This window comes from Misgurnus anguillicaudatus, chromosome 23 (genome assembly GCF_027580225.2).
Source record: "Misgurnus anguillicaudatus chromosome 23, ASM2758022v2, whole genome shotgun sequence".
NCBI classification, from domain to species: domain Eukaryota; kingdom Metazoa; phylum Chordata; class Actinopteri; order Cypriniformes; family Cobitidae; genus Misgurnus; species Misgurnus anguillicaudatus.
In genome coordinates this window covers 36,872,688-36,898,016 of record NC_073359.2, presented here as the reverse complement: position 1 = coordinate 36,898,016, position 25,329 = coordinate 36,872,688, and the positions used below count along the sequence as shown (strand labels likewise).

Here is a 25,329-nt window from a genome sequence, read left to right as displayed (position 1 = left end):
GTGTTTGCCATAGAAATAAAACTAAAAACACAGAATACATGTTTAATTATGTCTTAATTAAATTAAATACTTTATTTTTCTTAAAAACATATTTTTAGAACAATCTTGCTATTATTTTGTAAAAAGTGTAAAATGGACAGATCTTGCTGCTTTTACACTATTTTGACCAGCAGATGTTGCCAGGGTGTATGGTGTTTTGAATGCTTTGAAAAACTGAATCAATTTGTGAAGCAGTTGGTTCAATTGATTCGAAGCTTCGAAAAGCTTCGTTTCTCCCATCACTATGCAATATACAACCTGGGACTTTTATACACTTACCATGCTGAGCAGCCATTTTGGTTGTGACATCATATGGGTCACCAGTTCATGCCTGTATAAAAGTGTTCTGTTTTTCTGTTTAAAGTCTTAATGGTTGTTTTTTTGTGTTTTTAATGTATATTTTGTTGCCCATGCATGTTTTTATAGTTAGAGGAGAAACCCCCACCAATTTCAAAATGGTTTGGTCCAGGGGCGGAGCTAAGAATATAAAATGGCTCCCACACAGTCAGTCAGTGTGGGTTGTTGTATGTGTTTGTGTTTGTCTGTGTACAAAGTTTATTGCTGATTTCTTGCTGATGCAGTTCAGATCAATTGATTTAGCTGAACTGGCGTGTAAATACTTTGTATATAGTGTATATTTTCTACAGTTTATTTTCTTTTTGATTATTTTTCTATTTTTACACCGTGTGTCATTAAAGGGAAACCAGGCAAGTCTGCATAATATTTCTCTACGAGCTCCCCCCAGTGTCTGAAAGTAAATGCTTTCAAACACACTGTCGTAAAAACAAATTGTTGTCCCTCCCCCCTCGGAACCAAGTTTATCAGCTTATTTCCAATCCAGTTATGTTTCCCTTTCGTCAAGGGTTTTCGATGCTTCTTCCCCGGCTCTGCCATTTGCAACAATCGCTAGCGGTGTTTAGCTCGCCTGCCTCTGTGTTGTTTGCTGTAAAGTGATACTGCTTCTCGCCATATCTGAGACTTTGCGAGACTGAAGGACACCGGGTCGGATACAGCGAAGTTGCAAGTGGGGTATTCTTCCTACAGACGGTAGGGGCGGGCGAGAGAGACTTCATTCGTCCGGTAATGAGTCATTTAACCATATACCAACTTACGAAGATGATTTATTAACATAAAAATGCTGCCTTGTAGGGGTGTGCCAAAAATCGATTCACATTTGAATCGCGATTAAAGCTTTGCCGATTCAGAATCGATTCATAGAATTCCAAAAATCGATTCATATTTTTTTTTTAATGCCGTGTCCTGAAATGAGTTTATCTCAGTATTCCCATAAATTGCGCTGCGTCGTATTCACACTGACGCCCGCACACTCTTGTCACAGTCTTTCCCACACATTGCTGCTGCAGCGCTGCCCAGTTATATTAACAAGTGCCCAAGTATATCTGGCATCAAATTTTGTCTTTTTTGTTTTTACGTGATGATGACACGCTTTAATAATGACATTTTGTGTGCGACATGATGAGTTCGGTATGCGTTCACGTGCTCTTTGTTTCTCAATGAATTGGGATGCTACGCGAACAAGCTCGTGTCACATTGTATCCTTCATGTTTCTGAACTTGAGCAGAGTTTTAACATTAGAGAACTTGACGGAGCACCCGCGGCCCGTATGGTTCTGGGTTTGTATTTGAAATGGTCAGTCGGGTCCGGGTCAGTCATAGTTAAATTACTTCGGGTCCAAAGTCTGATTAATATTATGTATAAAACCTGAGTCGATCGGAGAATGACCGTGAGCGCTACCGCGCTAAAGCTCGCGTGCAGTTTCAGCATGCCGACGGTTTCTATGGCGATAAAACGGGCTCTCTTCTATTATTATTAATAAACCATATATTTTCTAAAATCTATTGCACTGAACGAGCAAAGCTCAAGCTAACTCAATATTTACAAAACGCAAAGCTGTAATGTAAAGTCCCCTGTCAGTGGGACAGCAAGTAGACTTTTGAATCTGAAATAATGAGTGGATTAAAGAGAGACACTTTTCCTGCTTCTGCTCTATCTAATAGAAATAATAACCATTATAACACCAGTCACATTTCTAATCTATAGACCTGCACTGTCTATCATTAATATACTATATTATTGTATTTAATAGAGTTTGATTAAAGGGGTCAGCTAATTGCTTCATAACAGTTTTTATTTTTCCATAAAGACATAAAGTAATATCAAACTACATTTAATTTTTTGTGTTTCTTTTCTTTAAAATTGTATATCTACTACAATCAGTCACATAGGAAAACGTAAACTACATTTACATACTGTGAATCGTTTTTGAATCGAAAATCGATTTTGAATCGAATCTCGAGCCTAAAAATCGGAATCGAATCGTGAAATTTTCTGAATCGTGCACCCCTGCTGCCTTGTGTCCCTTTAATAAATCACCCTTCACCTGAATCCAAGCGCTTTCTGTGTCACTTTTGCCTCCTATCCCCCCGGTCAAATCCTAACAGGCATCATGTCTTTTGCCAAACAGTGCGATATGGAGTTGGTGATTTATTTATGTCAAGGCGAAAGCTTATCATATGACGTGTGGCTCGCAAACACATCTGTAATTGTTTTGTTTTATGTGGGGAACCGCTTGTGTCTTGCCTCTTTACTAATCTGGGCTTTCAACGTCATTCATTCATCATATTTTTTTCTATGCTGTTTCAGGTGCTGATATAAATTTGTCGTATTGCCATGTGATGTAGCAACTTTAATTTTGCACATCTTGCAGAGAGACACCTCTCTCTGCTCAGTGTCAGTAATCCTAAATCCAAAATACCACCATATAACGGAGGTAGAGTTTTTTTGGCAAACAGATCAATGTCAATCTCCTCAGCATCCATTTTTGCTCTGGTATTTCCGCGCTGCGCACACAAGTGACCACGCACACTGCCTTTTTTGTTTGTTTATTAAATATTTTTTTAAGCGGCAAGGAAAATCGGCAGACTGTTCTCAGAAAGTTTTTGTTCTCAAGTCCACACATTTATTTATTTAATAATCGCAACATTTTCCGCCATATAATTGCAAATGCAGACATCGCGATTGCGATGCGATTAATTGTGCAGCACTACTTCAAAACATTGTAAGGGGCGTGATTTTCTGCTGAAGTCAGAGGTATTCAGGCCAATCACATACTGGTAAGCTGGCCAATCAGGGACACAGTGCTTTTAAGATCAGAGAACTTTGTAAAATATCTGACCGTTTGAGGAAGGCAAGGAGATAGGGCTGCAACTAATGTTTATTTTAATAATCGATTAATTTGTCGATTATTTTTTCGATTAATCGATGAATCAGATAAAAAACAAAAAACAAGAAAAACATTAATTTCCAACCCCTTATTCATAACAGAACTAAAATCTTAAGAAATTGCACAAACATGTTGCTCCTTGAACATCCCTGAGCTGTTACAATAATAATAAAATAAAATAAAAATGGACTAACAAAAAATATACACATGTATGCTTTACATCTGCCAACTATATAGACTTTTTTTTATGATGCATTTCCCATCAAGAAGCCTCTCTTGATGGGATCAAAATTATAGTATATGAGTATGTGTAATAGCACAATCTTTACATCAACTAAATACATACATACATACATACATACATATACATTCTTGTTTTAGTTACTAGTTGCGTAAAGGTAAGTAACCGAACGAGCATTTACAGACAAGACAAGACATGCACACACACACACACACACACACACACACACACACACACACACACATACAGGCATATGTGGTTTACGAGGTCAATGTGACTTTTTGGTGGTTTACGGGGACACACCTTTCCCAACATCCAATCGACATGAGAGTTATGTCAAAAAATTTCATTTGATCTACAAAAGACAAAACATGCTTCAAAATAGCAAATTCATTTTTACAACACACAAATAATAATTATGTGACATTTTACAGGCTTATGGGGTCTGAGCCAAATTGTGGTTTATGAGGACAATGTGACTTTTTAGTGGTTTACGGGGACACACCTTTCCCAACATCCAATCGACATGAGAGTTATGTAAAAGTGTTTCATTTGACCTACAAAAGACAAACCATGCTTCAAAACAGCAATTTCACTTTTACAACACACTAATAATAAGTATGTGATATTTCACAGGCTTATGGGGTCCGAGCCAAATGGTGGTTTATGAGGACACTCAAAGTTTATGAGGTTTCTCTACACACAAACCTAGCCCAGTGGCCGTTCTAGACAAATTTCACTATGGGGGCCAAGGAGGTGCACATTAAAAAAGGGCAACAAATGATATTTCAAGATTATAGGGGTGGTTACAGGGATTAGTTTAAGCCAGGACTACACCTTTATTTAGTTATATTTAGGAAGTATAACTAGTTTTAACAAACATGCCTTACTAAAAACATTACTTGTGTGCATTTTAAAGCAAAACAAAGAGCACTGATGTATTTTAAGATTTGTCAGTGCAAGTTGGACAGCTCTTACATTTATTTTAGTCTAGGACTAGTCTAATCCCTGTCTTGGAAACCGCTCCTTAAACTTTATTAGGGCCCGAGCACCAAGGAGGTGCAAAGCCCCATTGTTTTTGTCCGGTTTCTTCTTTTTTTTCTCCGAAATGAATCGCATTTTTGGAGGTCTAAACATGCTCAAAAACTCATGAAACTTTGCACACAAGTAAGAAGTGACGAAAATGTACATGTGGTATAGGCATCAGAAGTTGGCGTGTAGAAATGACTCTATAGCTAACCTGCAAAATTTCAAGAGAACAGCCCTCCCGCTACGAAAAACAAAGGTGGCCAGAGACATGTCTACACAGGCACGGGCCACCCTTGGCCTCTGCGTAGAACCGCCACTGACCTAGCCTCATCCTGGTTTAAGGGGACTGACAAACACAGCTCAATTTCACAAGTGGTCAAAGGTTTTCATTGCTTTTAAAACAAGTCTCTTCTATATATATATATATATATATATATATATATATATATATATATATATATATATTTATTTTTTTTTTATTTTTTTTTTTGATTGGTAATATATTATGGCTTCCACAAAAAATATGACCGTGAGTAATGATGCTGAAAATTTGACTTTCAATCATAGAAACAAATTATAATTTAATATATATTCACATAAAAAACAGTTATTATGAATTGAAAATATTTCACAAATTAGTTTTTATTGTATTTTTGACAATTAATTCATTTTGACAATAATGTAATGATGATAATCTTGGATAATTAACTCTTTCCCCGCCATTGATGAGATAACTCGTCAATTAAGAGAAAACGCTTCCCTGCCAATGACGAGAATTTCCGGCTTTCCGCAATACCGCAACTTATACAACCCGTAAGAAATGCCTCACATGAAAGAACTCCGTGTATGTTTTAAAGATCACTCTGCATCTGATCTCTATAAAAAGTCCTTCACAAAAATGGAATTATCTCAGCTTTTTGCTCAAAATTGGGTGTTTTTGAAGAAACCTTCCCATATTTGAGAGGTGATAAAAAGAGAACGAATGAAGGTATGATGAAACAGGTTTTTTTGTTTGAAAGCAGAGGGTCTGTTCTTTCATTTGATATATTGTTTGTTTATATATTTAAAGAAGAACATTTTCTGGAGGGCATTAAACTTTTGTGAAAATCATGAAAAATGCTGGCGCTGGCTGGCAACTTTTTTAAAACGCTGGCAGGGAAAGAGTTAAGAGAGTAAAAACGTTTAATAAAAAAATCATTTTTTGAATTTAAAAACTGTCAACATTACAATCTAGTGCTGCCAAATGATTAATCACGATTACATTCAGAACATTTTTACTTTGTGACGGGAATTTAAAAAACTTTCAACAGCAATAACATTACAATCAGAAAATTTTTACTTAAAGGAACACACCCACATTTTAGCATATTCACAGTATCCCCCAGAGCCAAATAAGTCCCGACATATTATTCTTATCTCCGTGCGTGCTCTGTCCGATGCAGCCCCCGCCAGCCTAGCCAAGCACAACGACCGGAAGTGAACGGCTCCAGCCAGCACACCGCTCCAAACAAGCGACAAAACAACGCGAACATTTTCCTATTTATGTGTCGTGATTTGTATAGTCACACCGTGTACAAATATCAAGGTCATATGAGACAGCCATCTTCTAACAGTATACAGTAGGGGTGTAACGGTACGTGTATTCGTACCGGACCGTTTCGGTACAGTGCTTTCGGCACGGTGCACGTGTGCACCGAAGGGCCAAATGCAATCTTTTGTGTGCGGAACATAGGTGGAACATAATATGTTGTGTGCGTTTCCACACAAACATATTAAGTGGCGGAAGTCTCCGCGTTCAGCGCAAGTCTTCTGTCAAACATATAACATAATTTGGCCCGCAGAAAGATTTTTATTTACTTAGTTGTATATTCGTTTGATTATTGATTTAAACGTTTACGTGTCGCGTCTAAAAGTGCATGTTAAACGCGTGTTGATGCGCTGTTTTGTTCTTTTTGTTCTTTCGTTGCTACGCAATCATGAGTCGTGCTTTCTGTGACACGCGAGAATAACGGAATGCGTGATCAGATTTTTCATCTGCACCTCACGTCAATCATATCATTGTCACAATGTGATCAGCTGGTCGGGACAGAGAAGAGCTGTAACCCGGGCTTACTCAGCTGTTACTCAGCTGCGGAGGGGTTCGTTAGTTCAAGTCACAGCTTACATTGGCAACACAAGCAAAGATTAGGAGAAACGTGCAAAAGGTAAAAGAAGGCTATGTATGCAACTCACCCATCTTAATATGAGTGTATAATAACTATATCATCATGTTGCTTGCTGTGCAGTTACACATAGAGAAGTAATATTATTTTTATACAGAGATGGTACATAACCAATTCAATACTGTGACTTAAAAAATCCAAAATAATTCAAAACAAAAACATTTTTGGTGGCAAAAATGTAGGCTAATCGTTCATAAATGTATTTTACTTTACTGTACCGAAAATGAACCGAACCGTGGCCTCAAAACCGAGGTACGCACGAACCATGATTTTTGCGTACCGTTACACCCCTAGTATACAGGGCTCAAAATAAACCCTTTTATTTGGTAGCACTGATGCTCCCAACTTTAAAGAGTTAGAAGCACCAAATTTTGAAGCACCACAATATGTATAGGTTTAGATTTATTTTATTAAAAATAAACACAACTGGGCTTTACACATCCTATGGCCAGGATTTGAATTTTTTTTTTGCAGATTCCTAAAATAGTACCCAAATGCTGTTTAAATAATAAAGCCGCAATAATAATTAAACAATTATAGGTAACATAATTATGATGACAATAAAAAATCTAGCAAACACGTAAAACACTGATTAATTGTGACATTACAAAAGGATGTTTGTCGGATGTCCCTCAAGCAGGATGCGCTCATACATCATCAAACACTATTTGATTTGATAGACAGGTCAGTGTCTCCTTCAATAATGAACACATTTGTCATGACACTTTTTGTGTTTTTGGCACTTTCGCCATGTTCAAGCAAGGTCTCGCGCTTAAAATGTGTGGATTCCGCCACCAACGCCGTTTTACCTGCAACCTCCATTAATACAGTAGTAAGATTGGCTGTAGTCGTCTCGTTCTCTTCATTCTCGTGGTTCGTTTTTTCACATTTTCGCGCTTTGCGTACCAACGTAGCACGGCAACAAGGAATGATTGACATTCATATTAACCAATCTGTGCTCTTCATTAAACGCAAAAACTTAATGGTGAAATATGATTGGTTATGTAATGCTGGAGAGAACGCTGAACCTGGAACAGCACACAACATACACTATCTAAATCAAGTCACACCACAACAAAATAAGCAGTCGCAAAAATGCTCCCAAATATTTTTTAAGGTTGCACAGATTAAATTTTGGTCGCATATGCGACCAAAACAGTCGCAATTTCGAGCCCTGGTATACATACTGGGAACCACATTCTCAGAAGACGAAGCACCGCCACCTGGGCGGAGCGACTTGCACAACTCTGACCGAACTCTCTGCTCCTCACCAGGGGGCTTCTCGGGGGCTGCGAGCAAATCACTACGCCCAAGCAGCAGTGCTTCGCCTTCTGAGAATATAGTTCCCAGTATGTATTCGTTAAAAGATGGCTGTGTCTCACATCACCTCGCCATCCGTACACGGTGCGACCGCACAAACCACAACACACAAACGGGAAAATGTCCGCGTCACTTTGTCACGTATTGGGAGCAGCACGCCCGCTGGAGCCATTCACCTCCAGTCTCCGTGCCAAGCCAAGCCAGCAAGGGCTGCGCCAGACAGGGTTACAGCAGGCACAGAAAAATATGTATGGACTTATTCAACTCTGGGGAATACGGTGAACAAGCCAAATTCCCAAAATGTTGGCGTGTTCCTTCAATGACGGCAATTACAAAACGTTACTTTAAAATCAACAGCATTACATTCTGAACATTTTGACTCACTTTTCCATGCGCTTAAAGGTAAGCCCTCGGTTTCAAACAAACTCTCTGAGATTTTGCTCTGTCCTATTTTGTAGCACTGGATGCTCACTTCTTTTACAGACCTCACATTCTCTCACTGACGCCAAGTGACCTTTGCTGATGTGAGATCTGAAGTGTCACATTACAGCGTTCACTGGGGCGGCAGTGGCTCAGTGGTTCATGTAGGTTGTCCACAAACCGGAAGGTTGGTGGTTTAATCCCCGGCTCCACCTGATCAAGTGTCGAGGTGTCTTTGAGCAAGACATCTAACCCCAGCTGCTCCTGATGAGCTGGATGGCCCCTTGCATGGCTCACACCACCGTCGGTGTATGAATGAGAGAGTGAATGGGTGAATGTGAGGCAAATTGTAAAGCGCTTTGGATGGCCATAGGTCTGTTAAAAGCGCTATATAAAATGCAGTCAATTTACCACTCACTTCAGCTTTTGTCCAGGGTTTTTTGAGCGTACCCTTTCCTCTGCCAGAGACTGAAAACAAACAAGATGATAAATTGTTAACATATCTGACTACCATTTTTTTACCTTTTAACCAGAACTGGTTCCCTGCCTGAACTAATATAAAGATTTGTTTAAGTAATGTTTACTCAAATTAAGCATGACAGTGTTCAAAGTTAAGAACAGGTAAGCCAACTCATTACATGAATGAAATAAAACCCAAATTTACCACACCATTGTTTTGAGAGACATTTATGACAAGTGTTTGTTCCTTCAGATGGGTACTTCAGGCATGGTTTCCTCCTTTTCAAAGGCTCTATGGAAATGGATAGGCAAATAATTGTTTTACAATGCTTTGTCTACATATAGAAATATTATTATTATACAATTTAAGTTCTCTGAAAAAGAGAGTATAAAACTCAAATGTCTGTAGACCTTTCACGACTGTTTTAAACACAGCTAATTATTTCCATTCGGGACGAAACAAATGATTGGCTTGCGCAACTATCACTCTCTCTAGCGACCATGGCAACACCCCTGTTGCTACGGGATCTGCCCACACATGCGCAAACCCGATTGATTATCCAGTGCACGGGGCACGAAATCTATGAAGAGCAAAAGTACTGCAGTGAAAGAGCATTAACTCACAGTACCTGAATATCCAGTCAACGAAGGCAAACGAGGCAAAAAAAGGAATAAACGAAGAAATCAAACGAGAGTAAATATCGCGTGGCTTTTCCTCGAGTCGACGATGCAGTAGTGGTATTGTCTCCGGAGTGTAGTCCTCATCAGAGTCAACAATGCTTTCATCACGGAAACTCTTACATGCAAACATTGTTTATGTTATGAATCTTCCACGAAATTCACCTTTATTACAGTGTAACTGATGGTAATGAAAAAACTTGTATCAATGCAACCTATTTTTAGATGTCTTATAGGCTAAATATAACTAACTTGTTCGTTACCGAATCAAACTAAATATATTTTAAACTTTTCCAGTATCGATATGCTTGCTTAATAGTGAGTACTAAAAGGCATCCTATTTGTTTATATTCATAGTGATAAAGTTAGGTGTATTATTACATGTGATTCTGACGTGATGTTACTACATGCACCGTGCTCCTTCCTCTCCGCTCGTCTGAGGTAAATGATGGTTCTCCCAGCAAAGCAGTTGCGCGTTCATGTGTTTTGGGGGCGTGGCTTTAGAAGAAACCCAGGAGGGAGGAGGTGGAGTGAATGGAAAAATGAGTCGTGAGAGGTCTACAGACACTCGATTTTATACTCTCTTTTTCTGGGTACTTACATTTTACTTATGTATTGAAATATAAAGACAGTTCAAACAAATTTGGTAAAAAGTGTTTTAGACTTTTTAGACTTAAACCTGCCTACTCTGCCTTTAAGTGAAGAGGAAAGTATTTGTTGTTAAGTTTATTTATTGAACATTTTGACTTCAACGGAATTTTTTACTGTATACTGCCAGGTTTCCTAAAAAAAAGTAGAATAAAAAACTAACTTAATTTTTTTTTAAGTCTAGTAATTCAGGGCTCCAGACTAACTTTTTTGTTATTAGGAGTACTTAAAAGAAGTATTTTAAAATTTTAAAATGCCTAGAAGGGGAAAAAGTCTTCTTTATGCGCGTTGCAGAAAATGACAAAGGCACGAGCGTTTGCTGACTAGTGTTGCCAGATCTTACAGGAAAAAAAAGAAAAACAGCAAACAAGAAAAATCCAATAATAAACCAAAATAAATCCAAATGCTTTATTTCAAAGATCAAAATATTCGTACAGGCATGTTTACACTTTAATAACACCAAAATCTTGATCGCTTCATGTGCCAAAAGCCATAAACGGTTAAGCACCAAAACGGTATATAAGTACAAAAAAGACGAGGACCTTGCAACACCTCAAGATGTTGGGCGCTGTGAACACAAATGCATGCAGTACACAACGCCAAGACGGAGGTTTATTGCAAAACATAATCCTGTTAAATTATTTTGGTCAAAGCTGTGAGTGTTAAGCACACGAGGCGGCAGAAGGTGGCTATTGTTATCTCTTTGTCAATCATCACATTTTCCTGAGTTTGCAGTGTTTTCGAGGCCAATGAAACAAGTCTGACAATGTTCTGCTCTGTATGTTCTGCTTTTATATTTCACATATAAGAAATTCAACCAATGGTGAGGCTTAACGACAAAGGGTGAGGTGGTAGCCAGGAAGTATAACGCTATCTAAAATATTGCCAAAGACGGTGTTACAGGGACGCAGGAAGTATGACAAGGGAGACGCAGCGTCTCGTTCCCTTCTCAGGGAACAACAGTTACATACGTAACCCAACACGTTTTCATGTGTCAAACACAACTATGCAAAAAAGCATTTTAGAATGAATCAACAGCTTACCATCTACTTGCCAAATTGCCGATGTTGCACGCCCTCTGTGAAGCCTAATGTGCAAACAGTACTGTTGTTTAAGATGCAGTTTCTGTTTTACATTGCCTAATGCAATTTTGTGTTTGGGAACTTATAGCATAGCACAGATGACAACATGTTTGCTTGAGACAGCGCAAGCTAACACAGGTAAAGCTAAGCTACATTATAGCGATGACGCTGTAGTGAATATTCTCTCAGACCAATCAGTGACCTACAGTGTTTTCGCGTCATGTTTGGTATCAGCTCGAGTCGCTTGGTACCCAAACCGAGGTGGTACGAAAAAAAGTATTGGGTACTGTGTACTGCACCCAGTGGAAAAGCTCTCAAAAGTAAGCTGACCCGACCCAAACTAAACCAAACCGTGGAGTACTATGCAATGGAAAAGCGCCATAAGTATATCTTCTGTAAGGGGGTTTTCACACCTGCCTTGTTTAGTTCGATTGAATTGTACCAGAGTTCGATTGCTCAGTTGGTGCAGTTCGTTTGGGCAGGTGAGAATGCAGCATTCGAACTATGGTGCGCACCAAAAGCGGACCAAACAAGCGGACCGAGACCAGCTTGCAGAGGTGGTCTCGGTACGCTTTCAAACGAACTCTAGAGCGGTTCGTTTGTGGTGAGAACAAGATCCGAGATCGAACCGACCTAACTGCAAAAGTACTGCGCATTTTGGACTAAACCAGCTGCCGTAGGCAACTGCGCAGTGCATTATCGGATGAGGAAGTGTTTGTTGACCCTCTCTGTTAGCAATATTAGCAAAATGACAAATCGCGGACATACCTGTAGTTGCAAGGAGGTGCGGGCGGAGCCTCGGATTTTTTTTGTCTTCGCCGTTTGTAGTGCATTAAACCTTTGTTATCAAGCCGCGTCCGCGATTCATTCTGAAAATGAACAGTTTGTCTAGAGTGCTGTATACAAATGTATAACAACCACGGAGACATATTCACAGCGCGCAGCCGTTTGTCCATGGTGTCTGCTGTATTATCCTTCTTTTGTTTACTTCCGGGGGTTCCGTTGGAATTTCCCGCACGTTGTTCTGACCAATCGTGAAGCCGTTTAGGAAATACGTTCAAATACATGTGGCCAATGAGTGATGTTGATCTTATCACATGACAGAATTTTGGTTCGTTTCAATTGGTGCGGATCAGAGCAATCAGTGTGGTGTGAAATGGAACCAAATCTGCTAAAAAAGTTACAATGTATCATTTTTTGCTTTTGGTCCGGACCAAATGAACCGAATTACAGATGTGAAAACGCCCTTAGTCACACTTTCGGAAGGTTGGTCTGGACCATTCGTAAGCTCTCTCTTAGCATTGCTTGAGCGCAAAACGCTATCGCCGCCACTGTGCAGCAGTCTTTAGACATCAGCGCAGCGCAGTACAAGTCAAACTATGGTATGTTGACAATGATTTTATGTTATGGACATTTTAGGACTTATAATAATATATGTTTGCATTAGATACAGGACTTTTTATGCAGTTGACTTTATTTGGTATCAGAACTAATGAATCGAAGACGGCGCTGGTGTTGTTTCGAAGGTTGTTCCCCATTGAAGTCTGTTCCCTCTGTTTATAGCGTTTTCATCACGTTACATTTATAATTTATTTAGAAAGATTAAAGATTTGAATTGGTTATACTAAAAAGCAATAATATCATGTATTCTATTATACAATTTATTAAATATTTCATACATTTCACAGTTTTATATTATGGTATGTCTTTATTACATTATACTGTTTGTTTTAATACGTGCATACATAATAAATTTATATATTATACATATAATATGATTCATACTATAAAAATAACTGACTTACCATTAAGAACAATAAATGAAGAGTTTTGTTGCAAAACGAGATAACCACCGTTTTTTTAATTGTCCAGAAATCTCGTTTTTTGGTTGTGCATTCCAATTAATATCAATTCAAATGCAGTTAATTTGTTTTGATTTAAACCTTCATAACTTAAAAAATACAGCTAAGTAGCACCATAAAAACAAAATAATAACATGATAACATAATAATAAACATGTTTTGACAAAAATGTAAAAAAAATGGATATCTCGTTTTGCAACGAAACTCTTCAAATATAGAAATGCACACATACATCTCAGTAGCCATTAAAGCCATTTCTTGTTGTAAAGTACCTATTAGTATTAAAATGTATTACATAATTTTTAAAAGTCATTAAAGTCATTAAACCCATGTCAAGAAGCAGCACAAGTGACAAGTGGTTCGTCTACCCGTATTACTGATAATTTAATTAATAGTCTATATTTTACGGATAACTTAAACTAAGTTAAAATATATGTTACTGGAATAATTTGAGTAATGTTCCATTTCTATAGAGCGTGTTGTCTTTTATAGCGCCGTAATGCACATAAAGTGGAAAATCAATCCCTGAGTGATCAATTCAAATAATTCAGCACCTTCACTTGGGACAGCGGCATCTTTAGGTCCAACTTAGAGGCAGCGTGTTAAGAAGCTTCCTAAGGGACACTTCGGGGAACACACTTAGGAACATAAACAACTTTGGTAAGATATATCTTTTTGAGTCTTCTTAGGGCGCTAAGAGTGAGCGTTATTGGGGAACCGCGCCCTGAAATCTGAAAATATTTCACTTTTTTTATATGGTTAATGAACTTAAACTGAATCAACACTGAACTGAATTAAAGGGTCATGAAACCCCAGACTACTTTGCACATCATAGAAGACAATGTTAGCATCTGAAAGCTGGTTAATTTTGAGCTTTCTGTGCTATTTTCATCTTCTGGGTTTAAAATCTACATTGTGTTGACGTCACATGTGGCAAAGAACTAGTACATTGATAACGCTTCAGTGTCTATAAAATTATTCATGAGACTGCGTGTTCTTATCCTATGAGAAGGCCCTTAGCTTAAAGGGGCGGTGAATTTGTCGATTTTATTGTTTTATACTGTTGTCTGATGTCTACTTATGATGTTTGCGTGGTTTTTACATTTAAAAACATCAAAAGCAATAAGTAATAGGCTATTTTGTAACATGGATTAGTGGCTGTCTGGAGAAATGGTTTGTTTGAAGGGGCAGGCCGCACTGAAGACCTGGACGTAACACCCACTGCTATGATTGGACAGCTTCATTCCCCGTCATTACATGTGGGGAAATGTTTTAAAAACGTTAATGTGTAAAAATAACAGCCGAACACAAATATGTTTGAGCCACAAAAGATTCTGGGTGCTAAAAATGATACACATAAATGACAATACGTATAGTAAAGTAGAAACAAAAATTTAAACTCGACGTGACTAAATTACCGTATATAACACAGTAAGCGTGCATTAGAATCTAAACTGCGGCTGATAAATCCTTCAATCCATCAATAACTTTGCATATTTCTTGTGTGCTTGTGAGGTTGCTCTGACATACACGTAACGTTACATACCACAGTTATATGATAAAAAAGCTTTGTGGAGTGTTTGACCTTTCAAACGCAACTCGCCTAAATTACCGTATACAACACAGTAAGCGGGCATCAGAAACTGCGGCTGATAAATCCTTCTTTATCACTAACTTTGTATATTTCTACCGTTAAATTACAGTCGTGTTGTTAAGTGTTGTACCTTTATTAATCGTTTAATGTTTTTAGTACATTAAAACAGTCAAACATACGTGTTTAGACACGAATGTTACAACAGACATATCAAGCGATCTCTTCTAACAAAGCAATAGTGAAACGCAGTAACTTAAATAAACTTAGTGTATACTGCTGTGTCATTTTTGTCAGATCCAATATTAGTGGTGTTTTTAATCACAGTCTCTCTGCAAATCCAGCATCGACTTCTTTACAAATGAATCCGTGTACACAACAAACACTCCCCACGCGAGCTGGAACTTCTTCAAAAACAAACTTTATCCACGCATTCCTAATGTTGAGCCTCCGTTATCCAGCGTCTGTGTTATTCCCATAGACGGTTCTTCCACAACCGAAAATGCGTTTCCATGGTTACTTTAGATCACCGTGTCAAAATAAAAGTCTCTAAGAAAAAATGTATTTAACCCTCTGGGGTCTAAGGGGTTTTTAGGGCCCTGGGGAAGTTTTGACATGCACTGACATTTGTGCTTTTTTCAGTTGCTTAAAAACATATTAATGGCAAAAGTCTCATAACACTGCGTTCAGCACAAACTGGGCTACAATATCATATAATCAACATGTATGTACATGTTTGTATTTTTGAGAGAAAAATGTTTATGCGTGGTTTTTGAAAAAGCAAAAATTTTAAGTCACTGATATAAGTCCACAAAACTAATTCTAAACATGTTTTCCCAAGACTTTCCAAAACAGGATCTAGTAGTCTAGAGTTTTTTCTTCAAAATGATGTGAAAATCATTCGGCCTACTCGTTCACATAAAGCAAGATATTGATTTACAATTTCTAAGACACTTTTGCTTGGGAAAGGCTGTATGCGTGGAGGCGGGAATGCTCCTGAATAATCAGTGATTGACAGCTGAGAGACAAAAGGGTTGCATAATGAGCCACATGAGCCTTGTGGGGATGTTCAACAGGAATGTAACTTTCTCTGTAGTAAAACCATGATGGTTTACTTTTCAATTTATATATATATTAATTTCACATGTAGGCTATAAGTTACCTTTAAAAACCATAGTAGCCTAATCAAAGTGAACACAGGGTTTGTGTGTGGCAAAAAGCTCAAAAGAACAACTGCCTGTCGTTGTTTGGACTCTTAGTTGTGTTTTTGTAATCATTATATCATTATAGTAGAAAAACAACAAGGGACAAGCATGATAAACTTGCTCAATGTTTGTTTACAGCCGCCGCCATTACCTCACGTGTTGCTCATGAAAGCAGTCGGCTTGTTCGACTTCATGCGGCGCTGCAAAGATCGACAGCCGGGTGACGTCAAACTACCGCGAGAGTGATCCGCGAAATTATATGGAAGAGTTTGCTTTTAAATCGCTCTCGCGAAACTCTGACGTCATTCGGCTGCCGGTTCTTGTGGCGCCGCATTAAGTCGAACAAGCCTATTAACTTATGTGTGCACATGCGAGTGATCCTGTGTTTAATAAACGTGCTGTACGGAGATATATGCTTAGACGCAACTAAATAAGGATTGTACTGTTTACAGTCGCGTATTTTATAAGAATACCAAAAACCGCGTCGATTTCCTGACTCGCGTGTTTGTGCATGCGTTTCCCATCGCGTAAACTGTTTGACGGAAGACAAAGAAAACACTCGCGTCTGGAGATAGTGACACACATACGCAAGTAAATAAGGATTGTACTGTTTTCAATCGCGTATTTTATAAGAATACCAAAAACCGCGCCGAGTTTCCTGACTCGTGTGTTTGTTTACGTGTGTTCCCCTCGCGTGAAATGTTTGACGGAAGAACAATGAAAACACTCGCGTCTGGAGATACTGACACACATACGCAAGTAAGTAAGGATTTAGATGTCATGTTTTGGTGCAATCGGATGAAACAACAAGGAATAGAGAGACTGGGTTGTGGACTGGATTGCGTATCCATTGACTGCAGGAGGCACAAGTTATGCATATGGATGTCTCTGCTCATTCACTTCAATGGCGCGGGGGCGTGGCGATCTCTTCTCATTACAGATAATCAGGTAACATTAGAAAGACGTTCCCTCTCCTACTTCTCATACAGTTTACACCGAATGACAATATATGTTTTCGATCTCACTTACATCATTTAAAAGCTGACATTCCAAGCATTATGTAGACATTTATCTTTTGTTTATATGACATGTATTCGTGAAGTTACAGTTAATTTTCTGACGCGTTTCTGAAATGACTTCACTGAGGGAGAGAGAACAAAACGCGCATCATGTTTATTTTCTTAATTTTGCGAAAAGCACAACATTCTGTTTTTATTGGGAGTGGACAGAAAAAAACTAGACACTTTAACGTTTTAAATGATGTATAAATCATATCTGTATGTCCAAAATCAGCAGAGTTATCTAAGTCTCTTTACGGAGTGATTGAAAAATAAAGAGTTGGCGGCGCCTGCGCCGCAGCCGACCCCAGAGTGTTAAAAGTCATTTTGGTTACATTTGGCAATCTTTAAAGACATGTTTACTTATTGTTGAGACACACGTGTCACGCGAAGCTGTGGGAGGGGCTACAAAAGTGTATTTGGCTATGGGGAGGTGCTTCAATTCTACTTTGACGTCATATTTTTTGGAATTCCACACTCGCTTGTAATACTGGCTTGGTGCCAAAAACTGTTATATTTCAGTAGCACATTTCAGTTCTGAAACTTGCAGAATGTTCATTTAAGTATGATGACCTCTTATATAACAAATTATCAAGTTAAAATTAAGTATTTGATTCACCGCTCCTTTAATTATTCACAACAGCATGTTATGACAGACGCTTTAGACTGTGAGATCACATACATTAACTGAGAGAAACGTTCATGAATCGAAAGAGAATGTTTGTTTTTGCTTTGTAATAAGAGTTCGGCACAAATGTTATTCATTCATTTTAGTGAGTGATTTTTACAACTCCTTGACACAACCCGTCAAAAGGCTTATATAAATGCCACAGAATAAGCCTTAGATTATCAAACTGCAACAGTGGTTTTATCTATACGTTTTCAATGCAGAGTGCCAATGGCTGTGCATTTATTGTGTTTTTAACTCAATGGAAGCGAATTGAAACTGTCTGAATCCTAAGTTGTCTGTCTGTCTCCCCTCTTTCCCCTCCTTTCTGCATGGCACCACGTCCACTTTTTAGTTTTTTTAGCATAGCTTAGCATAATCCATTGAATCTGAACAGACCATTTAGCATCGCGCTAAAAATAACCAAAGAGTTTCAATATTCAATATTTTTCCTTAAAAATTAACTAAGTATTTTAATTTAGACTTCGTGGACTCTGTTTTATTTTTTTTTAAAGGAATTTTCTTACCATCATTGCCACTGCCTGGCCTTCTAGCTTCCTGCTGGGATCTTACCATTATTACCTTGAGGGGAAAAAACAAGTTCATGAAAGACATAGAGGATAAAGATATTAGTGATGAGCTAATTTTCAAAACCAGTATTGAAGTCGCTTTTGAATGAGCTGGGAAACTGATTGAGATAAACCAGAATTCTATTTTTTGACAAAAATCATTTACACAAATTCAGGCACTGCACAAAAGCCTGTCAAGTGCTTTTCAGAGAATAGCGCAGACGTGCTTCACATCGTGAGCAGGCACGCGTGCCACACGGCTGAAGTGAGAGAAAGACGTGGTTCTTGCAAATGTAATGCAAGTTAGCTGGTGCAGGGCTTGACATTAACTTTTTGAGGAACTTGTTCTTCGGAGTAAATTTATGTTTCACTTGTCAATGCACAAAAGTCACTTGTCCGGGTAAAGATTTATAATATAATGTATTTTTTGTGTTTTGCTAATCAGTGGCGGAGCCAGGGATTTTTCATAGGGGTGGCCAGGCAGGTGCCAGTTACTCTGGGGTGGCACATAAAATCTCTATCATGCAACCTTAAAATACTATTAAGTATTATAGATGCAATAATCACAATGATGTATAACATACAATTTCTACTTTCTACAATTTTAATTAAAATGAATTGAGATTAACATACAATTTATAGTCATAATTCAACCTATTTTTTTTTTACTATTTAATCAAATAAAACTTTTGAAATTTACTTTGAAACCAGAATTTATATCTCCAATTGCTGAAAAAACAATAGAGACCAGAAAATCACGTGAATTTTGTAGGCCACTGAAATGTATTTTACTAAGATTCATTTGGCTGCTTCTTGGTACTCTTTCTGAAGAATGATGCTATATCTGCTGCTGCCTTTCTCTTCATTTTTTCCCACATTTCAATGATCTGACATTAAAACACTAAAGCAAAACATTAAAACATTACCATGTTTTAAAAAACTTATTAGGGTAAATGTATCTAGATTATCTGTTATATATAAAATAAATTTTAAACCTAGCATTTACGCTGTAATGTTTGTGTGGGATTTTTAATGTACAGTGACGAACTCTGTCAGATTCAAATCAGCTGTCGCGCAGCACACACACATAGGCGCACTGAAAGAGAGATTCTCATTATAAAACAGATTCTTAAACAAGATTTCAAGCCCATTATGTGTTTTTACCAAACTTTAGAAGAGATAAAATACGGACTTAAATCTGCTTTTTTGACACACAGTGATGAAAATGCGGTTTCAAAATCATTTATATTCACACCGGAGCCTGAAGAAACATCACTCTCCACTCCATGCCGTCTCGCTCCTCCATGTTCGGTGATCAGGTTTCATGCGCGTGCAGCTTTTTAGTAACAACATAAGGTGTAAACGTGCGTTTGTGTGTTTGTCGGTGCACTGGGCTCTCTGTTCAATATTCCGCTCGGTGTTTGCGCTGCGCGTTCTGCTCTGTCGTTAACGGCACATAACGTTAAGTAACATTGTTTGAAATTTAACTTCTCCAGTCGGACAACTAATTTTCTCTTACACTTGTCCTTCAAAAAATCCACTTGTCCCAGACAAGCCTTAATGTCGAGCCCTGTGGTGATTTTGTTGTTTGAGCAACCTAGCTAGGCGGCACGTGCCTGATTCGCTCTTGCTCACGTTATTTATGTGCATTATTTACATGCTACAGTAGCTACACTCCTTTAAGATAATATAATGTTCTACAAAATCTGCTTCAGTTTGTGTTTATTAACCCTTAAGTTTCACTTCATCACGCAGCTATTCCCGTTAGAGGTATCTGTTAAAAACATTTAATTCATTAATAATCTAGTATGTGTTCATTTTCTGTCAGTTTCTTCAAAATTAAGTTTTATTTTCCTTTTCATCATGACGTGTACCCTTTGATTACCACGTCCATGGAATTCTACACCTCTGCTAATTTGGCTGGTGACACTTTATTTCGATAGTCCACTTTAGACATTTTACTAATTATAAGTAACTTTGCAACTACTTATCAACTACCAATCTTTAGAGAATTAGTAGACTGTCTGCTTAATATCTACTAACACTTTATTGTGATTAAATCTCCTCAGACATTTAACTGTCTACAACAGGGGTTTTCAAACCTGTCCTGGAGGACCACAAGTACTGCACATTTTGTGTGTTTACCTTTTGTGACACACCTCATTCAGTTACCTTACACACCCAGTTCAGGTCTTACAGTCTCTACTAATGAGCTGAAGATTTAAACCAGGTGTGTCTAATGACGGAGACATGCAAATTGTGCAGTACTACTGGTCCTCCAGGACAGGTTTGAAAACCCCTGGTCTACAAGTATCTTTGCAGGTGCATGTCAACTTATTCCACTAACCCTAACATCTTTCCTAACCCTTACAGTCTACTAATACTTTAATGACAGTTAGTTGATGTATAGTTGCAAATTAATGAAAGTTAGTTGACATGAAGTTGCAAAGTTATTTATACAGTTGAAAGAAAAAGTATGTGAACCCTTTGGGCTTACTTGGATTTCTTCATAAATTGGTCATAAAATGTGTTCTGATCTTCATCTAAGTCACAACAATAGAGAAAAACAGTCTGCTTAAACTAATACCGCACAAACATTATATGTTTTCATAGTGCAGGGTGGAAAAAGTATGTGAAACCCTAGGCTAATGAGTTCTCCAAGAGCTAATTGGAGCCAGGAGTCAGCCAACCTGGGGTCCAATCAATGTGATGAGATTGGATGTGCTGATTAAAGCTGCCCTGTCCAATAAAAAACACACACCAGTTTTGAGTTTGCTGTTCTGAAGAAGCATTGTCTGATGTGAACCATGCCTCGCACAAAAGAGCTCTCAGAAGACCTACGATCAAGATTTGTTGACTTACATAAAGCTGGAAAGGGCTACAAAAGTATATCTAAAAGCCTTGATGTCCATGTGTCCACGGTAAGACAGATCGTCTACAAATGGAGAAAGTTCAGCACTGTTGCTACACTCCCTAGGCGTGGTCATCCTGTAAAGATGACTGCAAGAGCACAGCACAGAATGCTCAATGAGGTGAAGAAGAATCCTTGAGTGTCAGCTAAAGACTTACAGAAATCTCTGGCACATGCTAACATTTTTGTTGACAAATCTACAATAAGGAAAACATTAAACAAGAATGGACTTCATGGGAGGACACCACGGAGGAAGCCACTGCTGTCCAAAAAAACATTGCAGCACGTTTGAAGTTTGCAAAAGAGCACCTGGATGTTCCACAGCACTACTGGCAAAACATTCTGTGGACAGATGAAACCAAAATTGAGTTGTTTGGAAAGAACACACAATGCTATGTGTGGAGAACAAAAGGCACAGCACACCAACATCAAAACCTCATCCCAACTGTGAAATATAATGGAGGGGCCATCATGGTTTGGGGCTGCTTTGCTGCCTCAGGCCCTGGACAGAGTACTGTCATCGATGGAAAAATGAATTCCAAAGTTTATCAAGACATTTTGCAGAAAAATTTAAGACCAACTGAAGCTTAACAGAGGATGGACGATGCAACAGGACAACGACGCAAAGCATAGAAGTAAATCAACAACAGAATGGCTTCAACAGATGAAAGTACGCCTTCTGGAGTGGCCCAGTCAGAGTCCTGACCTCAACCCCATTGAGATGCTGTGGCATGACCTCAAGAGAGCGATTCACACCAGACATCCCAAGAATATTGCTGAACTGAAACACTTTTGTAAAAAGGAATGGTCCAAAACTTCTCCTGACCGTTGTGCAGGTCTGATCTGCAACTATAGGAAATGTTTGGTTGAGGTTATTGCTGCCAAAGGAGGGTCAACCAGTTATTAAACCCAAAGGTTCACATACTTTTTCCACCCTGCACTATGAATGTTTACATGTTGTGTTCAATAAAAACATGAAAACGTATCATTTTTGTGCGGTATTAGTTTAAGCAGACTGTGTTTCTCTATTGTTGTGACTTAGATGAAGATCAGAACACATTTTATGACCAATTTATGAAGAAATCTAAGTAAGCTCAAAGGGTTCATAAACCTTTTCTTTCAACTGTACTTAGTAAAATAAAGTGTAACCATTTGGTTAATTATCTGAACCTGCTCCTCCTTAACTTTGTTAATAAAACATCATAAAGTAATTCCTCAAATAAAGACCGGTATTCAAATAAACGCCGGGCCCCTGATGGTGGCCGGGGGCGTGGACATCGTGGACAAATAAATCCCAGTCTCAAATTAATGCCAGGGACAAATTAGTGTGAATACCTGCAATCTCCTAAATGCATTCAAGTTCATCATTATGCACAGCTGCTAATAGATGGCAGTAGCTAAATTGGATGGGTCTTATTTAATGCTAGTGAAGGAGTTTTTAAAGGACAAGTTCGGTATTTTACACTTAAAGCCCTGTTTTCAGATTGTTTATGATGAAATAGAACGGTTTTGACTGAAATTTGGACATATGATGCTGGGCCGAGAATTTTAGGGTGCTTTTGTATCATGATCCCCACCTCTACAATGGCTGCATAGGTGGACTGGAACAATCCTTCCTAAAATGCATTAAATGAAAGTAAACGAAAGTTTAATGCATTTTAGGAAGGATTGTTCCTGTGCACCTTTACACCCATTGTAGAGGTGGGGGTGATACAACAAACACCCGAAAATTCTCGGCCCAGCATCATATCTCCAAATTTCAGTCAAAACCGTTCTATTTCATCATAAACAATCTGAAAACAGGGCTTTAGTGTAAAACACCGAACTTGTGGAGCATGGCACCCAGAAGAAAATTTGTTTTTAAATTTAAACAAACTTGTGTGTGTTTACAAGTGTTTTAAGTTTGGTATTTTACACTTAAAGCCCTGTTTTCATATTGTTTATGATGAAATAGAACGATTTTGACTAAAATTTGGACATATGGGGCTGCCCCGAGATTTTTTGGGTGTTTGTGTTTCACTTCCCACCTTTACAATGGGTTTAATGGTGCACTGGAACAATCCTTCCTAAAATGCATTAAACTTTCGTTTACAAAGACGTGACCACCGAGTGGTCAGGGGTGTTCACTGATATGCTCACACAAAAATCGTTGCAAAAGATGCTTTTCAACAGCTGTTTTAGCATTCTTGTTAACTTGTGGACCTTTTTTCCCAAAAAAAACCCCTCACACCTGTACATTCTTCCGCTTAGAGCTTGAATAATAGACACTCCAGCCCAGGTGGTGGCGCTAATCCGCCTTTGCCAATTGCAAGAATAGAAACAAAGTTCCCGGCGCGGAGTAATACCGTACCTCACAGCACATCTAATACATGTCAATGGAGTTGGCAAAAACTACGATAAAACCTGTTAGAATGTGTATTTTGCAGCGATTTTTGTGTGAACATATCAGTGAACACCCCTGACCACTCGCTGAGTTTCACGTCTTTGTAAACGAAAGTTTAATGCATTTAAGGAAGGATTGTTCCAGTGCACCATTAAAGGCGGAGTCCACGATGTTTGAAAAACGCTTTGGAAAAGAAGACGGGCCGACTACCAAAACACACTTATAGCCAATCAAATCAAATCAAATGCCGGGTTGCGTATGTGTGGGGCGGGTCTATCAACAGAAGGTCCAGATTCTATTGGGGTAGGGGCGTGTTTGTTTAGGTGATTTCAAATATCAACATTGGCTTTCAAACATCATGGACTCCGCCTTTAAACCCATTGTAAAGGTGGGAGGTGAAACACAAACACCCAAAAATTCTCGGGGCAGCCGCATATCTCCAAATTTCAGTCAAAACCGTTCTATTTCATCATAAACAATCTGAAAACAGGGCTTGAAGTGTAAAATACCAAACTTGTCCGTTAATTAACAAGTTAACTGCTGAATCACATTTAGTAGGAATTAGAAAATTTCACTTCAGATCAAATTATAACACGTGTGACACAAATTTGACAAAATTATTAACAAACCTCTTTAAGAGATGTGACTTCACTTCCTGAAGCGACAGGCTCATGGACGAGCTGGAAGACCGAAAAAAAGAGAAATTAGCTATAATGTGACTTAGCGGTAGACTATAAGTTTACAACATTTGTGTGTGTTCACTCATGGTTTATGAGGACACATGTGACTTTTGTACATGACTCAGCAAGTGGACTATAACTTTACAAACTTGTGTGTGTTTACTCATGGTTTATGAGGACACATGTGACTATTGTACGTGACTCAGCAGTAGACTGTAACTTTACAACACTTGTGTGTGTTTACTCATGGTTTATGAGGACACATGTGACTATTGTACTTGACTCAGCAGTAGACTATAACTTTACAACACTTGTGTGTGTTTACTCATGGTTTATGAGGACACATGTGACTATTGTACGTGACTCAGCAGTAGACTATAACTTTACAAGACTTGTGTGTGTTTACTCATGGTTTATGAGGACACATGTGACTATTGTACTTGACTCAGCAGTAGACTGTAACTTTACAACACTTGTGTGTGTTTACTCATGGTTTATGAGGACACATGTGACTATTGTACTTGACTCAGCGGTAGACTATAACTTTACAACACTTGTGTTTGTTTACTCATGGTTTATGAGGACACATGTGACTATTGTACTTGACTCAGCAGTAGACTATAACTTTACAACACTTGTGTTTGTTTACTCATGGTTTATGAGGACACATGTGACTATTGTACATGACTCAGCAAGTAGACTATAACTTTACAAACTTGTGTGTGTTTACTCATGGTTTATGAGGACACATGTGACTATTGTACTTGACTCAGCAGTAGACTATAACTTTACAACACTTGTGTGTGTTTACTCATGATTTATGAGGACACATGTGACTATTGTACTTGACTCAGCAGTAGACTTTAACTTTACAACACTTGTGCGTGTTTACTCATGGTTTATGAGGACACATGTGACTATTCTACGTGTGTGTTTACTCATGGTTTATGAGGACACAAGCCTTTCCGTATACTGTTAACACACAGGTGTTTTAGGATGTTAACTGCAGAATCACATTTAG

The 25,329-nt window shown here is 38.3% G+C and overlaps 1 protein-coding gene and 1 long non-coding RNA gene across 2 annotated transcripts in view; one reads left to right on the top strand and one right to left on the bottom strand.

The window, feature by feature from the left end:
- The window catches only part of LOC129436367 (signal-induced proliferation-associated protein 1), a 194,776-nt gene that overhangs the window by 40,524 nt on the left and 128,923 nt on the right, over positions 1-25,329 (top strand). The window lies entirely within an intron of this gene.
- Positions 5,171-24,317, bottom strand: LOC129440670 (uncharacterized). Its single transcript, XR_012365871.1, has 4 exons — positions 24,258-24,317; positions 18,293-18,347; positions 9,185-9,266; positions 5,171-8,983 (listed from the first exon to the last, which is right to left on the bottom strand). It is a non-coding gene; the product is annotated as an uncharacterized lncRNA (long non-coding RNA).